The 27286-nt window shown below is 42.7% G+C and overlaps 1 pseudogene; it reads left to right on the top strand.

The window, feature by feature from the left end:
• Positions 1–27286, top strand: part of LOC140848606 (dynein axonemal heavy chain 9-like) — a 198895-nt pseudogene that overhangs the window by 19436 nt on the left and 152173 nt on the right.

Raw genomic sequence — 27286 nt, 5'->3', positions numbered from 1 at the left:
GGTTTCTTTTCTTGCTGAGAACTATTGGAAAGATCTGCTTTCCTCTCAATATCCCTCAAGATAGCTGCCATTCTAAAACCAGATACAATGGGCTTTTTTAAATAGAGTTAAAAAAAATCAGTAGTAAAGCCACCAGTTACGTAACGATGTTACTATATTTTAGAATTTATAAGAGAACACAAAAAAGAAACAGGTATAAATCTGATTTTTTGTTTGTGTGAATTTTATCTATCTGTACTTTCTCTCTGCTTTGCAACTGAGTTTAACCAGGAGTTATTTATAACCACTAAATCTAATAAGGTTACAAAACTTATCAGGCTTCACATTTTCCTAAGCAACCATCACCCCCACATGATTCCTAGCTCTTCCCATACTAATCTGAGTGTTATCTGCTTTTGTTATCATCATAATTATCATTATTATTTTAATTCTTTTATGAATTGTTCTTGTAGGATCTTCTGAACACAACCTTGGACTTCCACAAACTGGGAAAGCTTGAATTTAGTGGCATCAGAGGGAAAGCCCTGAGTCAGCAGATTCAGCAAATGTACGAGGAATTTCAAGAGATGTACAGGGTCTTCTCAGAATCTTCTTATGACTGCTTGGACCCCCAAAGCACGGTAGGACTGAGAAGGGCCCACCTGCAAGCTTTTCTCTCTCAGATGCCTCCAGCCTGTAGAGTCTGGGTATTCCCTTGCATTTTTCCTGTGCATTTCCTTTGGCTCCAGAGTCCATGGTTTGATCAAGAGAGACCACTCCTAATTATTCTTTGTGTCGGGAGAAAGATCAGGGAAGGCCCTTCCAGCTCTTGACTATTCCAGGGCTTCAGGGATAGGGTGATCTCAGAGGCCCCGGCTGCAGGTTGCTCTGCCGCTTTCAAAGCTTTAAGCTTCCAGCAGTGACTGCTACACAAAGGCCAGATACCCCTGAGCAGAGTTTTATTCGTGGAGTGGGGAGGCATAAGTGATGCAGTCATTTCTTATCTGTTTTTCTGATCTAACCCTGGCTCCCAGGAGAGTAGCCCTCAGGAAGGCCAGAGTTTTCCAGGATTGGGACACAAGAACCCACATCTTACCTGCAGCCCAGGGACGCTCAGACCTGTGAGTCCAAATCCAAAGTAGAGATAAAGATGCGAAAGGGCCAGTACTGAGCAGCAGACAGAGCTCCCTGAGGAGGGAGTGGCTGGGATACTGGAGAAGGAATTTTAAGAGCAAGTGAGGGGAAGAAGGAGGAAACTGGAGGCTTGGAGCACCTTCAGACAGCGGGAGATTTTAGTTGGCCAAACCCAATAGTTACCACTTCCTAAAAATTCCATTAATCTAAAGAAGGAAGGAAAAAAAAGGTGGACTACAAAGCAGAATATATTCCATGTGTTTCCTAACACTATGGTAAAACAAAACAAAACAATATTCTAGGCATAGGGAAACATACTACAATGTTCATGTGGCTGGGCTAGAGAAGTAGGAAAATACTATGTTTTTAATTTTTCTTTGTCTTTTCATAAGACTATGCATTCCTGTTATAAAGCAATAATAGCCAATAATAATCATTCCACAAATTAGAGGTTTGAGTTAACAAAGTTTCTCTGAAAATTGCTACATTCTAAGAAACAGAACAGCCTTTAGGTTGCCAGATGAAATGCAGTAATTGGGGCATGCTCATACTACAAATGGTATTCAGTGATCTGAAATTTAAATACAGCTGTATGTCCTGTATTTTTATTTGCTGACTTTGGCAACCTCAGGAACAATGGCTAGCTGCTGTCTCAACCAATTCAGATGCACTTAGAAGAAATGATGTGAATTAGTTTAGTAACATTGTTCCTCATGGCCAGATTAGTTTGTTTACAGTGAAAAAATAGGATTTTGACTCAAGGGAGGAAGGAAAGCAGATGGTTAGGATGGTATAACCCTGTGGTTGGGGCTGTTGTGCTGAGGCAGCCCTCACAGCAGCACAAGCTGGGGTTGTGGGTGACAGAGAAGAGGCTTCAGGAGGGGACAGGTGACACAGAAAGGGAGGTGACAGGGTGCTGGCCTCACACTTGACTCCCTTTGTCCTTTTGTCTAGAGTATCTGGGGACAAAAATGCTGCAATCATAGGGTAACTGATGACCTACAGGTATAACAACTAAATCACACCAAGGCGAATTTTAGAAAATTAAAATAAATCCTTGGTATAACTGACTGAGATACAATGGTTGATAGTAAAGAGTATAGTGGCATTGGCCTTTAGAAAATGTTTTCCTTATGTCCATATGCTGTCTCTTTAGGAATTTGAAAATGATGTGTCTGAATTTAAACAGAGAGTAGATCTCAACCAAAGACTGGGGAATATCTTTATTCAGGCCTTCGATGACACGCCCAGTTTGGAACATGCCTTTAAGGTTTGTGCGGTCGCATGGACCCTGTGCCTGATTCTTCCCCCACCCTCATCTGAGGAGGGTAAGGGTGCTCTTCCAACTGTTTTGTTCCTGGTATTAATTAATTAATATCAGATATTAATTGTTCCTGATAGTTCATTGTGGGTGTCCTGGGGCCAGGGAGTGTGCAGAACTGGGTTTCTCAGGTTGATTACAAATGCATTTCTGAAAACATGATGAGGAAGAAATATTTTTCAAAAGAGTTTCTTTTGGAACGGGCTCTTTGGGCCTTATCAGTAGGGTGCCCATTAGAAGTGAAGAAATCTAGTGGTCACTGTCCTGAAACTGTGGCTGTGCAGGACAAGTGGCTACTTAATCACTGCTGTCAGGTTGGTTCAAGCTGGAACAAACCACCTGCCATGTAAATGCTTATATAGTTCAAGTACAAGTAACTAGACTAAGAAGACCTGTGTCCTTGCCCTATGATGCCCAGATCAGATGGTACAAGCACATGAAGGGGAAGGTTTAGGACGATGAGCAGTTAAACAGCTGCATAACTGAGAATTCTGAGACATGAGGCATGAAGATATAGTAGAACATGATAAGTCTTCTATGTACTATGAGGAGACCCTATTCTGTAAAGCCTTAAGGATTAGAACCAGAACTAATCAGTGCAAGTTACAATGAGCAGATTCTGGCTCAATAGGGGAAAGAGATTTTTGTCAAAACTGCTCAAAGATGGAATAGACTTCCTTGAGAAGTTAAGTTTCAAGTCATTGAAAATATCTCAAACATAGAGTGGATGAATGGAGGACAATTGAAGAACAAACTTAAACTCAATTTGGGTGACCCTATGCTCTTCTAGAATACTGGGGCCCCCAAATTGCCAGGTTCATTAACCACTGAGGGTGTTGAGTGTGTGTGTGTGTGTGTATGTGTCTCCTTTAATAAATACCTGCTACCTGCTGTTCCGTAACTTGCATAGGAAGACTCTTGGGACTCCTCTCTCCAAGCATTTGTTAGTTCTTAGAAATTTGTCAGATGTTTATTAGAATTGGTTCTCTCTGAAAGTTTTTCTTGTTCTCACTCTCAGACTTTAGCCTTCTAAATTCTCCCCAACATCCAGCCCACTTAGCCTTTTTTTTTTTTTTTTTTTGCCATATTCATTTTCACCCTCCTGCTCTATTTTTGGTCATATTTTATGTAGATCAGCTTAACCTTTCTGACATTTCTAGTTTTCTCTTTGTTTTATCGTTTATCCAGATTCTTACAACACAAGAGGGTCTGGTAGGTAATTCAACAGATAGGAGTCCTTCTTTAGAAGCAAAGGACAGGGGGGCAGACTATGAATACCCACCAATTAATGATTATTGATCCAGTTGCACAATAACAATTTCCTGACTCTCTTACTTTGGTAGGCATGTGAAAGAAAAGCCAGAGAATAAGATTTATACAACCAAAGAAAGGTTGAATCTGTGACTTTCTCCTCTTCTTTCTCCACCTCCTCTGCAGCTCATAGACATAGCAGGAAAGCTCCTTGAAAGAACACCAGTAGCACAGGATGTAGCCGATAAATACCTGGTGCTCATCCAAATGTTCAACAAAGACCTGAATGCAGTGAGAATAATCTACAGTCAGCGTGTCCAGGAGGAGGCAGAATTCGGTATGCTTGATGCCAGGGGATGGGGTGTGGAAGGGGAGGTTCCATTCCAGGGAAGGGTGTGCTTCACTCCTATTGTATTTATTGACTGTTCACTGTGTATCCATGACATTTCCAAGAAAAGCAAGCACAGCCTTCTTATCTGAAGTTCCAGACCCTCTTGGGTGATTTTAGAGTGCACTGAACTGCACATTTCCCTGTGTCTGGGGCTGATATTGGCAAGCTGACGCAGAGTTGTAACATCTTGATGGCTTCCAGTTCACTGAGACCTTAGCATAATGTATGAGTTGACCTTCGATCCATGTTGCCACATTGATTAATCTCCAACATACCTCACCCTACAATAGATTTTCACATGCCTGAGAAAAGTTGCTGATCCCTTCCAATGCCATAGCAACCATGCTTCTGGGGGGAGGAACCAGCGGGAGCCTGACAAAGGGTGGTCCCACGCCAAGATGTGATGGCTCTATTTTTATTGCAGTTCTTAATCTTATCTGTTTGAAAGTTAAACACAAGATCAGTTCAGCTTTACAAACATTTATTTGATCTTTGCTGTATGTAGGACACATTTGTAGACACTGTATGCAGAGACAGGCCATACTAAGGGATAGACTACTTAATACCAAAAGGTAGTCCTTCAAAGAACCCACCATCCCTGAACAGAGTTAACAATAACACATAGCAGAGTATAAGTAGTGCTCGATTTGAGTCCTAAAGAACCATAACAAAACAAGATGAACTGTGGCTGGAAGATTCAAGGGAGAATGTGTGGAGAAGGTGGCAAGAGGCAGAGCCCTGAAAGGGGGCATGGGCAGCCCAGGCCTCTAAAGCAAAGACAGGGGAGGATGCAGAAGGTGCCCAGTCAGACCTGCTTGTAGCCAAACAAGGTGTAAGGAGAGAGATTAGGGCAGCCCTGGAGTTTGGGCTGGGTTGTGAAGTGCTCTGAGTACCATATTAAAGAACCCAGACTTCACTATTCAGGCAATGGGAAATCATCCAAGGTTTTTAAGTATTGGAGTAGCAGGACCACTCTGTCTATAAACAGGTTTCATAGTGTGGCTATTAAGAATGCTTCCAGTTAAGAAACTATTCTCAGGAAGTCGTTGGCCTTGGCTTTATGTGGGGGTAACCCTCATGACTTCATCCAGTCAGATATGAAATTCAAAACCTCAGATACCTTCAGAGGCCATATTAGTTTTCCATTCCTGCCTGGCACATCATCTCAACCTAGTATCTTTTTTTTGTTTCTCCTTGAAGATTTTATTTATTTATTTATTTATTTATTTATATTTTGGTATCATTAATCTACAATTATAGAAAGAACATTATATTTACTAGGTTCCCTCCTTCACCATGTGCCCCCCCACATACACCTTCACAGTCGCTGTCCATCTGCATAGTAAGATGCTGTAAAATCACTATTTGTCTTCTCTGTGTTGCACAGCCCTCCCCGTGCCCCCCACGTACTATACATGCTAATTGTAATGCCCTCTTTCTTTTCCCCTGCCTTTATCCCTCCCTTCCCATCCATCCCCCCCAGTCCCTTTCCCTTTGGTAACTATTAGTCCATTCTTGGGTTCTGTGATTCTGCTGCTGTTTTATTCCTTCAGTTTTCCTTTGTTCTTATACTCCACATATGAGTGAAATCATTTGGTACTTGTCCTTCTCCGCCTGGCTTATTTCACTGAGCATAATACCCTCTAGCTCCATCCATGTTGTTGCAAATGGTAGGATCTGTTTTTTTCTTATGGCTGAGTAATATTCCATTGTGTATATGTACCACATCTTCTTTATCCATTCATCTACTGATGGACATGTAGGTTGCTTCCATATCTTGGCTATTGTAAATAGTGCAGCGATAAACATAGGGGTGCATCTGTCTTTTTCAAACTGGAGTGCTGCATTCTTAGGGTAAATTTCTAGAAGTGGAATTCCTGGGTCAAATGGTATTTATATTTTTAGCATTCTGAGGAATCTCCGTACTGCTTTCCACAATGGTTGAACTAGTTTACATTCCCACCAGCAGTGTAGGAGGGTTCCCCTTTCACCACAACCTTGCCAACATTTGTTGTTGTTTGTCTTTTCAATGATGGCAATCCTTACTGGTGTGAGGTGATATCTCATTGTGGTTTTAATTTGCATTTCTCTGATGATTAGCGATGTGGAGCATCTTTTCATGTGCCTGTTGGCCATCTGGATTTCTTATTTAGAGAACTGTCCATTCAGCATCTCTGCCCATTTTTTAATTGGATTATTTGCTTTTTGTTTGTTGAGGTGTTTGAGCTCTTTATATATTTTGGATGTCAATCCTTTATCGCATATGTCATTTATGAATATGTCCTCTCATACTTTTTGTTCTATTGATGGTATCCTTTGCTGTACAGAAGCTTTTTAGCTTGATATAGTCCCACTTGTTCTTTTTTGCCTTTGTTTCCCTTGCCCAGGGAGATATGTTCATGAAGAAGTCACTCATGTTTATGTCCATGAGATTTTTGCCTATGTTTTTTTCTAAGAGTTTTATGGTTTCATGACTTACATTCAGGTCTTTGATCCATTTGGAGTTTACTTTTGTGTATGGGGTTAGACAGTGATCCAGTTTCATTCTCTTACATGTAGCTGTCCAGTTTTGCCAGCACCATCTGTTGAAGAGACTGTCATTTCCCCATTGTATGTCCATGGCTCCTTTATCGTATATTAATTGGCCATATATGTTTGGGTTAATGTCTGGAGTCTTTATTCTGTTCCACTGGTCTGTGGCTCTGTTCTTGTGCCAGTACCAAATTGTCTTGATTACTGTGGCTTTGTAGTAGAGCTTGAAGTTGGGGAGCAAGATCCCCCCCACTTTATTCTTCCTTCTCAGGATTGCATTGGCTATTCAGGGTCTTTGACAGTTCCATATGAATTTTTGAACTATTTGTTCCAGTTCATTGAAGAATGCTGTTGGTAATTTGATAGGGATTGCATCAAATCTGTATATTGCTTTGGGCAGGATGGCCATTTTGATGATATTAATTCTTCCTAGCCAGGAGCATGGGATGAGCTTTCCATTTGTTAGTGTCCTCTTTAATTTCTCTTAAGAGTGTCTTGTAGTTTTCAGGGTATAGGTCTTTCACTTCCTTGGTTAGGTTTATTCCTAGGTATTTTATTCTTTTTGATGCTATTTTGAATGGAATTGTTTTCCTGATTTCCCTTTCTATTAGTTCATTGTTAGTGTATAGGAAAGCTACAGATTTCTGTGTTAATTTTGTATGCTGCAACTTTGCTGAATTCCGATATTAGTTCTAGTAGTTTTGCAGTGGAGTCTTTAGGGTTTTTTATGTACAGTATCATGTCATCTGCAAATAGTGAGAGTTTGACCCCTTTTTTACCAATCTGGATTCCTTGTATTTCTTTGTTTTGTCTGATTGCCGTGGCTGGGGCCTCCAGTACTACATTGAATATCAGTAGGGAGAGTGCGCATCCCTGTCTTGTTCCCCATCTCAGAGGAAAAGGTTTTAGCCTCTCGCTGTTCAGTATGATGTTAGCTGTGGGTTTATCATATATGGCATTTATTATGTTGAGGTGCTTGCCCTCTATACCCATTTTGTTGAGAGTTTTTATCATGAATGGATGTCGAATTTTGTCGAATGCTTTTTCAGCATGTATGAAGATGATCATGTGGTTTTTGTCCTTCTTTTTGTTGATGTGGTGGATGATGTTGATGGATTTTCGAATGTTGTAGTTGTACCATCCTTGCATCCCTAGGATGAATCCCACTTGGTCATGGTGTATGATCCTCTTGATGTAGTTTGGAGTTCGGTTTGCTAATATTTTGTTGAGTATTTTTGCATCTACGTTCATCAGGGATATTGGTCTGTAGTTTTCTTTTTTGGTGGGGTCTTTGCCTGGTTATGGTAGTAGGGTGATGTTGGCTTCATAGAATGAGTTTGGGAGTATTCCCTCCTCTTCTATTTTTTGGAAAACTTTAAGGAGAATGGGTGTTATGTCTTCTCTGTATGTCTGATAAAATTCCAAGGTAAATCCATCTAGCCCGAGGGTTTTGTTCTTGGGTAGTTTTTTGATTACCAATTCAATTTCGTTGCTGGTAATTGCTCCATTTAGATTTTCTGTTTCTTTCTGGGTCAGTCTTGGAAGGTTGTATTTTTCTAGGAAGTTGTCCATTTCTCCTAGGATTTCCAGCTTGTTAGCATATAGGTTTTCATAGTATTCTCTAATAATTCTTTGTATTTCTGGGGGTCCATCATGATTTTTCCTTTCTCGTTTCTGATTCTGTTGATGTGTGTTGATTCTCTTTTTCTCTTAATAAGTCTGGCTAGAGGCTTATATATTTTGTTTATTTTCTCGAAGAACCAGCTCTTGGTTTCATTGATTTTTGCTATTGTTTTATTCTTCTCAATTTTGTTTATTTCTTCTCTGATCTTTATTATGTCCCTCCTTCTGCTGACCTTAGGCCTCATTTGTTCTTCTTTTTCCAATTTCGATAATTGTGACATTAGACTATTCATTTGGGATTGTTCTTCCTTCTTTAAATATGCCTGGTTTGCTATATACTTTCCTCTTAAGACTGCTTTTGCTGCGTCCCACAGAAGTTGGGGCTTTGTGTTGTTGTTGTCATTTGTTTCCATATATTGCTGGATCTCCATTTTAATTTGGTCATTGATCCATTGATTATTTAGGAGCATGTTGTTAAGCCTCCATGTGTTTGTGAGCCTTTTTGCTTTCTTTGTACAATTTATTTCTAGTTTTATACCTTTGTGGTCTGAAAAGTTGACTGGTAGGATTTCAATGTTTTGGAATTTACTGAGGTTCTTTTTGTGGCCTAGTATGTGATCTATTCTGGAGAATGTTCCATGTGCACTTGAGAAGAATGTGTATCCTGTTGCTTTTGGATGTAGAGTTCTATAGATGTGTATTTGGTCCATCTGTTCTAGCATGTTGTTCAGTGCCTCTGTGTCCTTACTTATTTTCTGTCTGGTGGATCTGTCCTTTGGAGTGAGTGCTGTGTTAAAGTCTCCCAAAATGAATGCATTGCATTCTATTTCCTCCTTTCATTCTTTTAGTATTTGTTTCACATATATTGGTGCTCCTGTATTGGGTACATATATGTTTATAATGGTTATATCCTCTTGTTGGACTGAGCCCTTTATCACTATGTAATGTCCTTCTTTATCTCTTGTTACTTTCTTTGTTTTGAAGTCTATTTTTTCTGATACTATTATTGCAACATCTGCTTTTTTCTCTCTGTTGTTTGCATGAAATATCTTTCTCCATCCCTTGACTTTTAATCTGTGCATGTCTTTGGGTTTGAGGTGAGTCTCCTGTAAGCAGCTTATGGATGGATCTTGCTTTTTTATCCATTCTATTTCTCTGTGTCTTTTGATTGGTGCATTCAGTCCATTTACATTTAGAGTGATTATTGAAAGATATGTACTTATTGCCATTGCAGGCTTTAGATTTGTGGTTACCAAAGGTTCAAGGTTAGCTTGTTTACTACCTTACTGTCTGGCCTCACTAGCTTATTGAGCTGTTATAGACACAGTCTGATGATTATTTCTTTCCCTTGTTTTTTCTCCTCCTCCCTTCTTCATATGTTGGGTGTTTTGTTCTGTGCTCTTTTTAGGAGTGCTCCCATCTACAGCAGTCCCTGTAGGATGCCCTGTAGAGGTGGTTTGTGGGAGGAAAATTCCCTCAACTTTTGCTTGTCTGGGAATTGTTTAATCCCTCCTTCATTTTTAAATGATAATCGTGCTGGATACAGTATCCTTGGTTCAAGGCCCTTCTGTTTCATTGCATTAAATATATCATGCCATTCTCTTCTGGCCTGTAAGGTTTCTGTTGAGAAGTCTGATGATAGCCTGATGGGTTTTCCTTTGTGGGTAACCTTTTTTCTCTCTCTGGCTGCCTTTAATACTCTGTCCTTGTCCTTAATATTTGCCATTTTAATTATTATGTGTCTTGGTATTGTCCTCTTTGGATCCCATCTCTCGGGAGTTCTGTGTGCCTCCGTAGTCTGAACAACTATTTCCTCCCCTAGTTTGGGGAAGTTCTCAGCAATTATTTCTTCAAAGAGACTTTCTATCCCTTTTTCTCTCTCTTCTTCCTCTGGTACCCCTATAATGCAGATATTGTTCCTTTTGGATTGGTCACACAGTTCTCTTAATATTGTTTCATTCCTGGAGATCCTTTTATCTCTCTCTGCATCAGCTTCTGTGTGTTCCTGTTCTCTGGTTTGTATTCCATCAGTGGCCTCTTGCATCTTATCCATTCTGCTTACAAATCCTTCCAGAGTTTGTTTCACTTCCATAATTTCCCTCCATATGTCTGTAATCTCCCTCCGGACTTCATCCCTTAGCTCTTGCATATTTCTCTGCAGCTCTGTCAGCATGTTTATGATTTTTATTTTGAATTCTTTTTCAGGGAGACTGGTTAGGTCTGCCTCTGCAGATCCTTTCTCAGGTGTAATGTCTTGGACTGGACCAGATTTTTTTGCCTTTTCATGGTGGTAGCAGTGGCTGTAGGCAGGTTGCGGGTGTGTCAGCTGGGAGAAAAAAGTCCTTTCCTGCTTGCTGGATACCTTGCCCTTCTCCGCTGCCTGTGACGGTTACTCGCACTCCTGGAGCAGCCACCGGGTTAGTACCCTAAGCTGCTGTGGGCAGGGTGTCCGTCAGAGCAGCGCAGAGCCCTGTGGGGAGTGGCAGGCAAGTCAGGTACACTCCTCTGTGCTAGCGACAACCCAGCCGGGCAGCTGTGTGATAGCAGCAGTCTTTGGGTCTGGCCCGGGCAGCTGTGCATTGCGCTGGGCTTTCGGTTGGCTGCTGGGAGCACACCTGCTCCCTCTGGCTCCGCTGCAGGTGAGCATGGGGCTCTCCCATGCAGGCTTCTACCGGGCTCCTCTGGCTTCACTGCCGCCAGTGTGTGCGAGCCGCGCCTGGGCTGTTCAGTCGCGCCACTGCAGGTAGCACAAACCTCTCCTGCGGCGCACGGATCTGCTCCCAGTCCCTTCTAGCACTGCGTCCCCAGCACACGCTGCCACTCTCCTGCTACTGGGCCGGTGTGTTGGGGTCTGTGCCAGTTGGAGGAACAACTGGCAGGCTGCTTATTGCTGTGAGGGGCTTCAGAGCTGCACTGCCTCCCCAGGGTTTAGGGCACCTAAGTTTCCCCTGTATTCCCTGCTGCCAGGACAACTTCATCCAGTTATGGGGTCCCTGTCTCTTTAAGACTTGCAGAAAACACTCACTTTTCTTTTTGTCTCAGGGGCACCACTTGCAGGGACCTGCCCACAGGTTTTGCTTTTCCATTTCTCTAATATCCAGCACCTTGTGCACCTTGTGTCTGCATTCTGGGTGCGGATTTCTAGAGCTGGTTGTTTAGCAGTCCTGGGCTTTCACTCCCTCCCTCTTCCAACTCCTTTCTTCCTGCTGGGTTTTGGGGTGGGGGAGCGTTCAGGTCCCACCTGGCCGTGGCTTGTATCTCACCCCCTTCATGTGATGTTGAGTTCTCACAGATGTAGATGTATCCTGGCTGTTGTACTGCATCCACTGGTGTCTCTTTTAGGAATAGTTGTATTTATTGTATTTTCATAAACATATATGTTTTGGGGAGGAGATTTCCTCTGAACTACTCACGCCACCATCTTCCCTTGAAGATGACAACCTAGTGTCTTAAAACCACACACATCACTCTTCTATAGCCTCACTTGGTATGCCTTGGTTTTCCACTCAGAGTATCACAAGGCTGAAATCAAGGTATCAGCCAGGCTGAGTTCTCATCTGAAGGCTCAGGGGGGACAAACCACTTCTGAGCCCATTCTTGCTGGTGGAATCCAGTTCCTTGTGACTGTAGGACCGAGGTCTCCATTTCCTTGTTGACTGCCAGCTGGGGGCCACTCAGCAACAGAAAGAGCTCCCATTCCTTACCAGCTGGCAAGGCTCTGTAGCTGCCTCCATCTTCAAACCAGTAAACGCACAGTAAGTCCTTCTCATGCTTCAAATCCCCGACTTCCTCTTCTGCCACAGAAAACCCTCTGCTTTTAGGGCTCAGCTGATTAAGACAGGCCTGCGAGGAGCCTCTGCCTTTTGCCATACAAGATAACATCATCACAGGAGTGACCATCTCACTGTATTCAGAGCTGCTACCCATACTTCAGGAGGAGAGGGTTATGCAAGGATGCGGTGTCATCCTAGAATTTTGCCTACCATGGGGGCCAAGCAGAAAAATGGTAGTAATGGATCTGGGCTGAGCATGAGACATCAGAGTGGGGATGTCCAGGGTAAACTAAATGAAGGGGCCCCGTTCAGCTCCACTTGCCAGTTGGAAGTGGCTGCTGATTGTTTCCAGATCTTCCAATTTTATGAGGGAAGCTGGAAACTGACTTTTTTTCAAAAAATGAAATCTCATAATTGTTAAATCTGGGCCACTAATTATAAGCAAACATGCCCACTGTGTGAATTAAAATAAGAATATCCAGGCAGTGCTAACTCTGGGCAAGTGCTTCACAGTCCACATGGCCTGTCTCACTTAAAATCTTACTAGATTCTAACAGGAACCCTGAGGTTATTATTCCCATTTTATAGGTGAAAAGACTGAGCCCCAGAGAGATTAAGTTGTCTGTTTATGACAGCATTTCTCAAGCCTGACTGTGCAATTAGGATCCTCTCAAGAGGTTTTTAAAAAATACAGGTGGGCTGGGCACTGCCCCCACCACCCAGATCAATTAATCCAAATGGCGAGGGCAGGGCCCAGGTGATGCCAATGGGAAACCAGGCTGAAAGTCACTGCTGTGAAGTCAGAAAGCCAGTGGGTGGTAACGCTGCCTGGGGACCTCTGTCCGCTGACCCTGTTCAGTGTTCTCCCCAAGGTCACACTTCCTTATTCCTTAGCAGAACATGGTGATCTTGCAGGAACACCCCATCTCAGTGTGAGCACAGGTGACCTTAGCATGTGGAGGTAGATGAGGCCAAAGCAGAGGCTGGAGAGGTTCCTGGGGCAGAGTGGGGCAGGCAGCTAGAGCCTCCCTTCAGTCTGGCTGTGCTGTGTCCCCAGGGTTCTCCTCAGTGCACAAGAACATGCCCACTGTGGCTGGGGGTCTCCGCTGGGCGCAGGAGCTCAGACAGTGCATCTAGGGACCCTTCACCAACTTTGGATACATCACACATCCGTGAGTATCTTATTCTCAAAGGTAGGTGGTTTTAGGCTTCTGATGCTGCTCTGGATTTTGAGTGTTAGTAGAAATGCAACTCACTAAGACACAAAAATCATACTCATTTCTTTTCATTTCCTGCAATTTCCCAGTGTCTAGTCCATTTGGGCTGCTGTAACAAAATACCACAGACGGGGTGGCTTATAAGCATCAGCAGTATGTTTGCCACACAGTCTGGAAGCTGGGAAGTCCAAGATCAAGGTGCCGGCAGATACAGTGTCTGGTGAATGGCTTCCCGTTTCATGATGGCTGTCTCCTCACTCTGCTCACATGGCAGAGGGGTCTCTGTGGAGCCTCTTCTACAGGGGCACTAATCCCATTTGCAAGGGCTCCACCCTCATAACATAAGAATCTTGCAAAGGCCCTGCTTCCAGACATCATCACCCTGGGGATCAAGCTTCAACACAGGACTTTTGGGGGGACATAAACGTTTAGTCCACAGCAACCACATAGCTTTTGGCCAAACAGTAACAAGATTGATATATTGTACTAATTAGGGAGCCTCTTGATGTTAAATGGAGCTTAATGGACCATGGCCTGACCCTTTCTGCTCCGTGAGGTTCCTTTTCAGAGGAAAATGAGTGAGAATTTTCAATCCCCCTGGAATTCCTCCTCACAGCTCCCTCTGACACAATGTCTCTTTGGAGGCTGCTGGAAAACAGTGAAGCCCAGTGTCAAGCATGGTGTAAGGACTTGATGTATGCATCAGAACCCCTTGGGTACCTATAAAAACGCAGATTCCCAGGCTCACCCCTCACCCACTGGATCCCAGTCCCAGGATGGGGCCTGTGAGTCTGCTTCCTTGGCAAGCCTCCCCAGGATTGTGACAACTGACCGGGTTGGAAACCAGTGACCTACCTCATAGCTGCATCTGGAAGTCAGGCTAGTGAGCGCCTCTCGACTTGCTAGAAGCGAGAGAGAGCATTTTGCCATGTTCAAGATGCTGCCTCTGGAGGCCAGTCTTTCCCTGAGCCCTCTCTCTAAAGGCTCAGTCTCGTCTAGAGCACCTGCTTTGGCAAACAAAGGAAGTGGAGTCTGGACATTGGCATTACGGGCATTTTGATGCTAGGAAAGGCTTTAAAGACCCAAGGGCCAAGACCAAATGCTTTCAGGGGCCTGGAAGACAGTGCAAGGCAGCTGGGAGGGAGCCCGGAGGGGGCCTCCACCACTCCATCGAGCCTGGTGAGCAGAAGAGCAGACTCAGTGTGAGCAATCTCCAGGACTGTTGGAGAGAAGCTAAAAATCTGGATTTGTATGTGCAATGCTCTACTTCAAAATTCTCAAGTATTCCACATTTTCTCAGACTCCACACAGATCACACAATCACGCTCCTGGGGCAGGTCTGAAGTATCATGGGGTAGGAGGGCGGCAACCATCTGCAGCATCTGCTCTGATCTGAGCGAGAGCTTTGTTTTGCAGATGAAGAAACTGATAGAAGCAGAAATGAGGCAACAAACCTAAATTCACAAAGAAAGGCAAGGAAAGAACTGGAACAAGAGCCAGGGGCTCAGGGCTGCTAGCCCAGAGCTCTTCCCAGGGGCCCCTACCATGGGAAGCTTGGCGGCAGGGAGAAGATGTGAGTGGGTGGGGAAGAGTGGGTCTGCTTCTAGAAAAGTAGACAGCAGTAGCTGCCCGTGGTCTAGTTCTCTTGAAGCAGACTTCAACGTGTGTGTGCAGGAATTCAGAGATGCTCTTGGGAACAGCATCTGGGGGTTAGGGGAAGGGATTGGGCAGAGGGAGAAGTGAGCTGTGGTACAGTTGCAACAAGGCCTCAGCCCATTTTATGGGGAACTCTGGCCCTCTGGCATTGCAGGGCCTCCTCCTCCCACATTAGCTAGTTGCTGGATGTCGGCTGTCCTGGGAGGGGCCCAACTTGGGGCAACATGGCTTTTTCTGGCTGAGGCTGTTCCCAAAGAGGGAGGCAGCCGTGCTTCCTCTCAGCTGCCTGGTCCCAGAAGGGGCCCTGAATGGTACCCCACCGTGTCCCCTACAATTCCCATGGATATGCCATTGGTTTTAAAAATGAATTCACATTTGTCTTGCACTCTCTCTATATAAATTGGTTAATTAAAGTGTTTTAGATGCCTCACCATGAAGTACAGTCTACATACAGGCAGTCAGTCCTCATTTCTATGGCTTCTTGGACCTTCTGGCCAATGCCACAGACCCCCGTGTGAGAAGCCCCTCTCTCCTCTAGCCTCTTTCTGTTCCAGATACGAAACTGAGATCTTGGATCATGAACCTTGCAGAAATCCCACAGCTTGAGAGGGGAGCCCACCCCCTGGTCCGAAGCCCTTTGTACTTCTTACTGCCTGGCAGCCGCATCTCCCCAGTCACCATGTAAGGAAACTAAGCACCTGGAAAAAATGGCCAGGAAATCCAGGACTCTCTCTGCAGGCATGAGGGCTTACACTGAAAGTTCAGGAGATCTTGTGAAGACACTCTGTATTGGTTTATATAGCAAATGGATTTTAAAGAATCTTTGCAATAAGCTGCATCATTTTGCTAACAGAACAACCAAGACCAGAACCTCCAAGATACTTAGTGTGAAGGTTTCTGAAAATGATGGATATTTCACCAATTCTCCCAGGAGCTGGACTCTCCTGGGAACATACAGTGTTGCAAAGGAGTGTCAAAACTGGGGGAACAAGTGTGGGTAACAGTGCCTGGGGCCAGACTCTGCTCACATTCCTCTGTGGTCCTCAGCATCCCTGTGGAATCTGAGTGTGTCTGTGCATGTGAGCATCTGTACATGTGCATGTGTGTGTCTGCATGTATGTGCATCATGTGTGCCCAAGTTTGGGGGCATAAGAAGTGGAACCTCCTAGGAACATGTCAATGAGTAATTAGTAGCAGGGTTTCTCATTGCCTGTCCTAGAGGGATTTCAGAGAGAGAGAAATGTATGTATACACACATGTATATAACAATGCTTATGCATATGTGGATAAACATTGTTATATACATATGTGCATGTATAAAACATTGTTATACACACATATGAAACACTTATATACATACATGCATGTATGATGTTATATATGTTACATAGTTTTTGTTATGTTATGATGTATAATTATATATCATTTTTTTCCCTAAATATAAAATACAACAGCACCTAGAATTTTTCTTCCATGTCTCAATTTCCCTTTCATTCACATTTTTGAAGGACTTCATTTCCCTGTGCACGACTGGCTGGCTGGGGTGAGAGGGTGGGTGGAAGGTTCTGCCATCTCTGTCATCCTTGGGGCTGCTTGTGTTTCAGAACCTGCAAATGCCCCCTAGTGGCCCACAGAGGATGTTCAGGAAGAAGAATGAAGACTCATTTTAAGGGCATTTGAAAACTGGCTCACGAAACTGTTCTTTATAGGCTGCAATTTGTTATTCAGACCATTATTTTGACTTCTTCTAATCGGGTGCCGTTTTTTTTCTCTGTTATATGGATAGTTGCATGGAATCAGCTGAAGGAAAGTGCATGATACAAAAATATGAAGCAATGCTCTCCTTGCTGGAAAAATAAGCACTTCTGGGATTGTCTTGTTCTGCAAATTGCACAGGCCCTGTGATGCCTTTTGCAGTCCCGAGTTGGTTCAGATCCTCATTGGCTGTGAAATGTCACCCGTGTTTTAAGTTATAAACCCAATATCTGTGAGTACAGTGCTTCTGGCTTGCAGACACAGGGCCTCTAGGGAATGCAACTCTATTCTAGAAACAGACACTTGTCCAGTGTAGTTTTGTTGGGAGCATGAACTTGGCAATCTAGAAAAAGTAGGGTGCTCTTCCCGGCACTCTGAAATCAGTGTGATGGGAAATCACAGCAGCTGCTCACTAAGCAGAAAGCAACAGTGTGTGCTGCACAGAGAGAAAATATGTTTTAAAAATATTTCTTGTATCCTTCTATGGAGAAGACATAAGAATGAAAAGTGTGCAGAGGTTCATAGTTGTTCCTGCTTTAAAGCTGCGGTAAGTCTTTTGGGGGCCCAGGGTCTGGTGCCCACACTGCCCACAGTTGCCAAATCTCTCAGTGATCATGTCACCACATCCCCTGGCTGAAAAGCCCTCAGGAGGGCCTCCTACCATCCCTTTACCAACACATGCAAAGCCTTTTGTAATGTGGCCCTTACCTCCCTCTCCAGCCTTAACCCTTAGCCCCTCCGGCCTCAGGTGTTCTTAGCATACCTGATGTTTTGGCTGTTTCTTACCTCCAGATTTTGGCCATGCTGTTGTTTCTGCCAGGAACACTCTTCTGCTGCCCAGCCACTACTCATCCTTACACTCAGCCAGGCATCGCTTCGGCCCCTCTTCCACAAAACCTGCCTGGCCCTGTCACCCCCACCCCTGCCATTAGGCGCCTAACACCCTGTGCAGCTCTCTAGGCCTGCACTTGCTACACTGTTTCCCGCGGCCCCTGCCACTAGCAGCCTTTACCACATGGTGGGGCACTCCTGGTGGCTCTGTCCTTGCCCATTGCAAGGCAGGTGTGCAGTCAGCCTGTGGAGACTGGACTATGAGTGTCTGTGAGCTGCCTGCAGATTAGTGTGAGAGCAGATCTTACCCAGTTACTTCTTCCCTCATTGGCTGAGACTAATCACAACCTTTATCCCCTACAAAGACCTCATGCAGCCTCTCTTTCTGCTCACCTCTGATGAGCACCATTAGAAATGAGGGGTTACCTGCAGGAGCTGCCATGCCTGGCTGAGTCAATGACTTTGACTTCAGAATGTATCCAAGTATTTTACTAATAGTATCTTCAGTTTATGGTTTTATATATATGTGTGTGTGTATGTATATGAATGTACATATGTATATGTGCGTGCACACAGATAGGTATGTTGTAGATATGTTAATATATCTCTCTGTATAGATATATATATCAAATGTATCTTTAGTAAATCATTGCTAGGTGTTGCGGGGGAAAGGTGCTTATGAAGTGGCTGTTGTCTCTGATCTGCACAGATATGAGACAAGTCTTTATGACGACTGGTGTCAGACGGTATCAGAGAAGTCACAGTACAATCTTTCCCAGCCACTTCTGCAACGTGACCCAGAGATGAAGCAGATCACTGTCAACTTTAACCCACAGGTAAGTCAGGCAGCAGTAATTTCCTTTTGTGTTCTTGGAGAGTTTTGCTTAACTCTGCTGATTTCAAAGGCAAAATGGCTTTTTATTAGAACATATAAAAGCTGCTCAAAAGAATTTGCACCCTGGATTTCCTTTTGAGGATAAATTCCTCAGTGTCGTGTTTTCTTAAGTTGTCCAATGTTTATATTCTTCTCCAGGGTTAGCCGATATATTTGCTTTGATTTTGCACAACAGAAAATATTGCAAAATAGTTTTTAAATTTTCATATGAGAGCAGCTTTATTATGAACTTGACTTCCCATATGAAGTTAGGGAAGTACATGTAAGATTAACTCATCAAAAAGTTTCAATATCATATTTTAGGTATACTCTACCTGAAATTCCAGAAGGTACAAACAGACATTGCTACCCCTCTTGGGACAGATAGAAAAACAGCATTACAGACCAGTTAGTACCAAACAGTCGATTAGGCCTACCTTGAATGCACGCTCTGTGTGAAGGCACTGACTAGAGGCTGGAGGGCCGACCAAATGTAACACTGGTTCCTGTTCTCAGGGAGTCCTCAGCTAGTTGGGAGCTAGAATCTCAACATGCACAAATCTATCTTTATTAGATACCATAAGACGAACCTCAAAGGAGTAGCTTTGGAAATAAGAATCCAAAATAAGATTTTAGTGATTCTCAACCAAGGCAGTTTTGTCCCACTGGAGGCATTTTTGGTTGTAAACTATGGATGAGTGCCAGTAGCACAGTGAGTAGATAGTGGGGATGCTGCTGGCTCTTTACCTTGCACCACAAAGAGTTTTTGTCTGCAAGCGTTAGTAGTGCCACGGTTGAGAAGCATTAGTCTAGATGATCCACGGTGGAAGACTGTGTGGATTGCAGCTGCCATGGGCAAATTAATGCTGGAAAAAACTATGGCCAAAAGTTAGCCCACATCAGGAAGTACATCATTCAGCCAAAGAAAAGTATTGGCCACCCCGAGCTAAAAGCAGCCACCTTCCTCTGTCCTGATGGCAAGCACTCTGGGAATCCAGTGTAGAGAGAGGTGACAGCTAAGCCAATACGCATTTCTTCAAGTCACCTCCAGCCTGTGGAACTGAATATAAATATGTATATATGTAATATCTCACCATTGTTTCAATTTGCATTTATTTGGCCACTGGTAAAGTAGAACCTTTTTCATGTGTTCATTAGCTGTTCATGGTTTTCCCATGAATTCCTTGTTTATGTCCTCTGCCCACTTCTGAGTGGAAAGGGCCTCTTTTCCTGTAAATTTGTTAGAATATTTGATAAATATTTTGTCAGATATTAAGAAATCTGTTGCAAATACTTTTACCAGTTGAAGTGTGCCATTTTGTTATGTGTATCATATTTTATGCCTGTAAATTTTATCTTGTATTTTGTGGTAGTATGTTCTGAATGGCCTTCTCTACCTCAATATTATATAACTACCCCACATTTTCTTTTAATATTTGTTTTCATTTTTTTGCATCTAGATTTTTATTATCTATCTTGAGCTTTATTCAAAATCAACTAGAGGCTGAGGTCATTTTCCTGCTGAGTAGTTAGCCTTTGTCTAAACCTTGAGTAGAGTTGGCTAGGCAGCAATGAAGAACTGGCCCTGGGCCCCTGGAAGGAGAGTCAGGAGCCCAGGGCTCTTACACAGAGTCGGGAGTGGGAAGTAGTGATGGGTCGGAGGACTTACAGCTTTTTGTTTGTCATCCATACCTATGCACATCAGAGGTGCCGGGATGATAGATAATGAGAAATGGAGCCTGGAAACCCTCATAAACCTGTTTTTTCCCTTGGCCACATCTGCTTGGCTTCTCACTTCTGCACTTGCCACTAATGTCAGCATCCCACAGAAGTTCAGAAAAGCCTGGGTGGCTTCCATTTCCTGACCTCCTCATATATTAAAATGTGAAGACATGACAGCCCAGGGTTACTGACAGGAAGGGATATTTCAAATGATTCTTTTCCATGGTTAACATTGTACAGTGGGCATCTCCCCTCAGTTCTGTCCCTGTCTGTGACTATGTGTTTGACCTCATTTGGAGAGGATACTGTTTGTCCCAGTTTGAGTCTTTTCATGCACATGGGTGGCCCAGACCAGATGCACCTCATCCTTCAGACCACCATCTCTTGATGGGACCTGGCTCAGCCAGGACGAGCTCTTCCTTCTGCCTGACAGTTTCCTTTTCCAAAACTAGGTTTAAGGAACATGTAGGAACAGGAGTTCAGAGGGGATCCAGAAGGTATTTGCATCCCTGGGTTTTTCTTGTCCTTGAATTACATCGCTGATACTCACTGCCATGAAACTACAGCCACTTTCGTCAGTTCTTTCTCCAGCTGATTTTAGTGCTTAAAGAAATGAGTTATCTTGAACCCAGGCAGATGAAGCACATCCCCGAGACGGCAGCAGCCATGTTCTCTTCCAGGGAATTCTATCGGCAGCTTGTGGCTAACTTGGAGCTAATGGCCAATTGGTACAACAAGGTTTTGAAAAGTCTGCTAGAGGTAGAATTTCCATTAGTGGAGAAGGAGCTGCAAAATACTGATCTCTGCCTGAGAGCTGCAGAGGAGACTCTCAACTGGCAAATGGAAGGTAACAGCACCACCTGGAGTCTGGGGAAAACATGGGGAGTCAAGATCCTAACAAGCTGGTAGATCCTCTGATGATTCCCTGGTGATCTGGTTTGTATTTGAAACATAAGTCTATCCCCTCAGATGTATATCCAAAGTGGAGAAGACAAGGGAGATTGGTGTTCCTTCTTCCTTCTCTTTGGAAATGATTAGTAGGCTTAGAACATTTTACTGCCAGGCACCTGGGGAGGCTGCACTATTGCTTGAGAGAGGCTCCATCTCTCACAGTCTCCAGCATATACTGGGCACTCCTTGAATGAGGATTTTTAGTATATTACCACTGTTAATGTTCTTAACTAGACTATGAACATCTTAAAGGTGGGGACTTTTCATTCACTTCTCTTGTATACTCTGATTCAGTTCAACAAATTTTCATTGATGGGTTAACCTATGCAGGGTAGTATGTGAGAGACTGTTGGGAGACTGAACCCTATCCTCAAAGAACTCACATGTAGTGGGGACAACAGACATATGGACAACCCAAATCACACAAGATGGGCTGTGAAAATAAGCCATCATAAACTTAAAAATAAAGTGTTATGAATAAGGAGAGGGAGATTAATTTGCATTAGGATCCTCAGAAGAGTTAAAGTTTGAAAAGAAGGTGACAGTCAACTCACAAAAGTCTTGGAATGCCATATTAAACAAGTTGGAACTTTATTACTTATACAAGGGGAATGATATTCTCAACATTTAATACAGTGAAAGTTCTTTAAAAAATAAGACTCAATAACCCCAAAACAAGTCACCAAGTTGCACTGCTGTGCCCAGCATGGGCACCAGCTATTGTTGGGTGTTTGGTAAACATCACTGTTTCTTTTCCTGAATAATCTGGGTTCTGGTAAGAGCTGACTTTTTGATACAACTAGGAGAAAAAGGCCCTTATGGTAATGAAGTGATGTGTGCAGAAAAAGTCTTTTGAAACCCAGGACTGTTAAATCCCTGTCTTTCATTGAGACTAGACTTTTAGCTGTGCCCCTGTAAGCTATCTCAATTAACTGTATTTCTTTTGGGGAACAGGTATTTTGGATTATGTCAGTCAAATCACCAATAGTATTCATGATCTTGAACAAAGAATTCAGAAAACTAAAGACAATGTGGAAGAGATTCAAAACATCATGAAAACATGGGTGTCTCCAATATTTAAGAGTTAAGATGGAAAAAAGGAGTGCCTTCTTTCCGTGGATGATCACATGATCGAGTGCAAAAATCTTTTAGTCTCATCAAAGAATCTGGCCTTAAGATTCTATACCCTTATTCAGGTAATAATCAGCCTCTCAGACACACATAACTGTAGTACAGGGAAAGCCTCAAGAAGTGTGTTTGGGTGCAAGAAGTAACTTGAAAATTAGAACAGTCGATAGATGCTATGTCTTCTGCAGTTAGGAATAGCAGTTTATACTCATAGCAAAAGAACTAAAAGCAACAGAAAGGGGGAATGAAAAGTCACATTCTGCATCAGTGTGTCAAAATCAGTGCTATGTTAATAATGACACCACTTAGTAGCCACTTAAGTCCCACACGAAACCTCAAAGGGGATGCTAAGGATAGAATCCTAAAGTGCCTGCTACATGAATCACCCCAGACTTGCCCATGCAACTTAGTGAGGACCTCCAGCATCATTTTCAGAACCTAACTTTGTAGAGCCTGGTGAGGTGAGAGATTACCATGGCTCCCTAACTGCACTTGGTAAAGAGAAGAAAACAATGCAGAGGACTGCACTCCATGCAGTGAAGCCCTGCCTTGTGATCAAGGCAACTTCCTGTCTTATCAGAGACCGAGCAATGGAAAAGTGCCATAAATGGCCACCAACTCCAACCCCACTGGAGCAGCCATGGGGCAGTTCTGGCTGGCAGGCCTCATGCACTAAGTCAGTAATGAGTCACAGTTGGTAATTTGGGGTTACCTATGCTTTGAAGCATGGTAAGATGTTGCACTTTTGACTTTGTTCACTTTCTTTATCTGTTTTCTAATATGTCGGTTTTTTAATTATATCTTTCTAGTTAACTGGGGGTTAATTTGCTCATCTTTTTTTCCTAGCCTGTCAGGGTAGAAGCTTAGGGTACTGACTGTAAGACTTTCTTTCTTACTAATGCAAGCATTTGATGGCATAAATTTCCCTCTTAGCAGGACATTAGTAGCATTCATACATTTAATCTGCCTCATTCTCATTATCTTTCAGTTTTAAATTTTTTCTCTTGCAACTTCTTTAACTCAGTGGTTGTTTAGAAGTGTATTGTTGAGTTTCCACATATTTGGGGCTTCTCTGGATATCTTAATGAAATTGGTATCTCATTTAATTTCCTTGTGTTCAGAGAAAATACTCTGTAAGATTTCAATCATTTGGAGTTCCCTGAGATTTGGTCCATGACCTAGAATATTGTCTATCTTACTGCATGTTCCCTGTGCACTGAACAATATGTTTGTTCTTCCATGGGTGGCTGTAGGGTTCTGCAAATACCAGTAAGTTCCATGTGATTGGTAGTGTTGTTCTGATCTTCTAATTGCTTTCTGCATTTTTTGTCTATTTGTTCTTCTAATTACTGAAGGAAGAGTGGTAAAATCACCTAGGATTTTGGATATGTCCGTTTAGTCCTTTACTTCTGTCAGATTTTTCATCATGTATTTGAAACCTTGTTAGTAGGTACAAACACATTCATAATTATTACAACTTCCTGATGAATCGACCATTTCATCATTATGAAATTCCCTGTTGATTTCTGGTAATACCCCCTTGCCTTGAAATCTGTTTTCTCCTGACAATACTATAACCTTTCCTTCCAGACTCACCATCCCTACTTATTGCTTTATCCATCTGTTCCCACTTACCTCCAACCCATTGCTTCTCTGGATTCGAATTTATTCCCTTATAGACATGCAGTACATGGTAGAAACTTTCTTTTCTAACAACTCTGCCTGCTAATCTCTGTAACATTCAGACTATTAACATTTGATATAAATACTGGTATGGCTGGAGTTAGCTCTGCCATTTTGCTATTTGTGTTCTACTTGTTTCATCTTCTTTGTTCCTCTACTCTTCCTTTCTTACCTTGTTATTGATGACATATATTTTAGGATTTAATTTCTCATTGGCATTTCAGCTTTTGTTGTTAGATTACATTTGCAGCGGTGGTTCTATGTTTCTGCATGTGTCTTGAACTAGTCAAAATCTACTTACAGTTTTCCCATGAAATATGAGAGATACCCACACTACAGTGTGACCTAGCAACATATGGTTCAATTCAAAACCACCCTGACCCCCATCTGTCACAGTTCTGAGGTGTGTGTGTGTGTGCACATATGTGAAACAAATCCTGCAGTAGAGTATTATGATTTTTCACTTTAAAATTTCAAGAAAAATGTTTATTGTGTTTTATATTTACCCACAGACCCACCATTTTCAGACTTGTTTTTCCTTTCTATAGAACTGCGTTACCATTTGTGGTCATTTGTCTTCAGCCTGAAGAACTTCCTCTGCTATTCCTTGCAGTTCAAGTCTGCTAATGACACATTCTCTCAGTTTTTGTCTATCCAGAAATGTCCTCATTTCACCTTTGTTTCTGAAGGAGTTTCACTGGACGTGGAATTCTGTGTAGACAGTTTTATTTTTCTTTCAGAAGTCATCTCATTGTCTTCTACCCTCTAATGTTTCTGACAAGAAGCCAGCCCTAATTTGTATCTTTGTTCCTCTATATATAATCTATTATTTCTCTCAGGCAGCTTTTAATAGCTTCTTTTTAAATCTTTGTATTGTTTTCTGTTTGACTATGACGTGCCTAAATAGGTTTTCTTTATAGTCATCCAGCTCAGAGTTGGGGATTTTGTATTTCAAAATTTGGGAGTTTATATTTAACAACAGTGTCTTGAATCTGTTTGTCCTCAAATTTAGGGAGTTTTTAATCAATTATGGCATTCTTGTCTGATAATGCTAACATCTATTTTATTTTCTGAGCCTGTTATTTTAGTGTGACTAAAGTGTGTTTTTCTCTGACTTAAAAATAAGGCTAAGGAATAAGCATTCCAAGATGGGTATGGCAGCTATTTTCTGAGTCTGTTCTTATTAATTATTTTCTCTCTTGGTTAAATGTCACATTTTCCTGCTTCTCTGCATGTCCAGTAATTTTTGTATTATGTTCTAGTCATGTTGGATGCCACTTTAGAATCTGGGTGTGATTTCCCTTAAGGAGTTTGTATTTTGTTTCGGCAGGCACTTCACTTACCGCTTGATCCCGTTGATGCTCAATATGAAGCTTTGCTGAGGGAGGGTCTAAAGAGGCCTGAATCTAGATCAGAACAGTTCTAATCCTAAGCATGGCATTTCTGGGGTCTAATAAATTCCTGGGTTACCTGCAGATAATTTCTGGTAGAGCACAAATGTCTTCTGGCACTGCATGACCTAGACAGTCTCCATTCAGCTTCGAGCCTCAGTAACTGTTCTCTGCCAGGCCTTGCAGAGCCTTGCCCTAAATGTGGACAACTTACTATTCAAGGGCTCAAGAGGACTCAGTAGCCTTAGCAGCCCAGCTCCAGTGCCACCTGTTCTGCCCAGCAGGAAGGGTGTTGTTACTGAGCTCCACTTCCTCATGCCATGGTTCGGAAAGTGTGTCTATGTAGAAAGCCAGATGGTTGTGCAGCTCACCTGGAGTATTTCCCTCCTCTCAAGGATCACATCTCTGTATTGTTGGTTACCCAGTAGCCTAAACCAGTTGTTTCTTGTATTGTACCCAGTTCTATAGTTGTTTGTAGAAGAATAAGTCCGACTTGTGCTCTTTCTTCTTAGGTCACAGGAAACCCCAGCATGTTTGCTCCTTAGACCATAGTAGATCTGAGGTAGAAAGGTGAAAAGTGCAGACTGAGGGAGGAAATAGAGCACCCATGCAAAGCAGTCATGAAAACCAGAAGTTTTAGAGAAAAAAACAGACATGCACATCTGAATAACATCCAAGAGAAACTCTATATCATCACTGTGTTATTTGTGTGATGATGGACTTTAAGTTATTAGGAACATCTTCAACTGACTGAGAAAGGAAAGCTGTAATACACTTTAGAAACTTCAGAGTTCTGTCACTTAAAGGCAGGATCCCGAGGTTGTTTTTTAATTCAGGGGGATTTACAACCTGGAAATGTTTGTAAAGGGATAAATGAGTGTGAATCACCTAGAAATTTTAGTCCTGCAAACTCATTGCCACTCGCTTTAGAGAGATAAGATGAATGGGAAGTTGCTGAAAAAAGGCTTAATAATGAAGATGAGGCAGAGCAAATGGGACAACTCTACTTGTCACAACCACCAGGTCAGGAAAGACCGAGAAAGAGAACAAGAGCAAGAGAGACAGAGACAGAGGGACAGAGACAGAGAGGGAGAATGTGGCATTCATTTATGTGTATGTGTTTTCTCAATTACTCCATGTGATGAAGGTTTTTAGTTAAATTACAACACAAAACACTCCAGCTCATTTCTAGGGATTGTCCAGGAAATGCTTTACTTGCTTGAACCCCAAATTTCTTATAAGCCTTGAGTCATAACACCCCCCACCCTTGGTATTCCCTCTGCCTCCCCTGTCTTCTGTGTTGAGGCAGCTTCCTGCCCAGCCCATCAGCCAGCGTTTATGAGGTGTGCACACTGCACCCAGCAACATGGCCAGACACCACCCTCCTTTCTTAGGGACAGGATGATACCACCTACTCCCTGCCTGGGTTAACTTTGTGTTCCTTCCAGCCAGTGGCTAAAACCATTAAACAGAATGGATCTGATACACATGTAATAGCGAAGTCTCCACAAGAATGCTTTTTTTCTCTATGTGTTCTTTTCATTCCCATTACTGGTGACTAGACCAGTCCTTCCATGTTATTAAACATGGTTTAATAAATCCATTCTCTTTTTCATAGGAAAACCTGGGTCTGTTTTCAGCAGACCCAGCCTCTAATATCTGGAAGACTCACATTAAGTACATCGATGACATGTTGCTGGATGGACTCTTCCTAGCCATTGAGTGCTCCCTCAAGTACCTCCTGGAAAATACTGGTATTTACTGGCTTATGGATGTGGGTTATTCCTGGAGAGATAATAGTCATAAAGTGTATTGAGTTATAGTAAAGGGTAACTGAGCGTTCTGTGACTTCTCCCAAAATGCTGTGGACATTTTGTGAATTACACACAGTAAAATAGCAAAGGTATTGAGTTTCTAAACTGTTCAAAAAGAAAAGACCTCTCCAAAACTTGGACAATAAACCAGGGTCCCAAACAGTGAGACCTATAGCAAAAGCAAAACCATAAAATCTAATCAATCTAAATCAAGCTTCAGAAAAGAGAAGTGACTGAATTGGAGCCGTGGGAAGCATAGT

This window comes from Manis javanica, chromosome 4, assembly GCF_040802235.1.
Source record: "Manis javanica isolate MJ-LG chromosome 4, MJ_LKY, whole genome shotgun sequence".
Classification (NCBI taxonomy): domain Eukaryota; kingdom Metazoa; phylum Chordata; class Mammalia; order Pholidota; family Manidae; genus Manis; species Manis javanica.
This window is presented reverse-complemented; position numbering and strand designations above follow the sequence as displayed.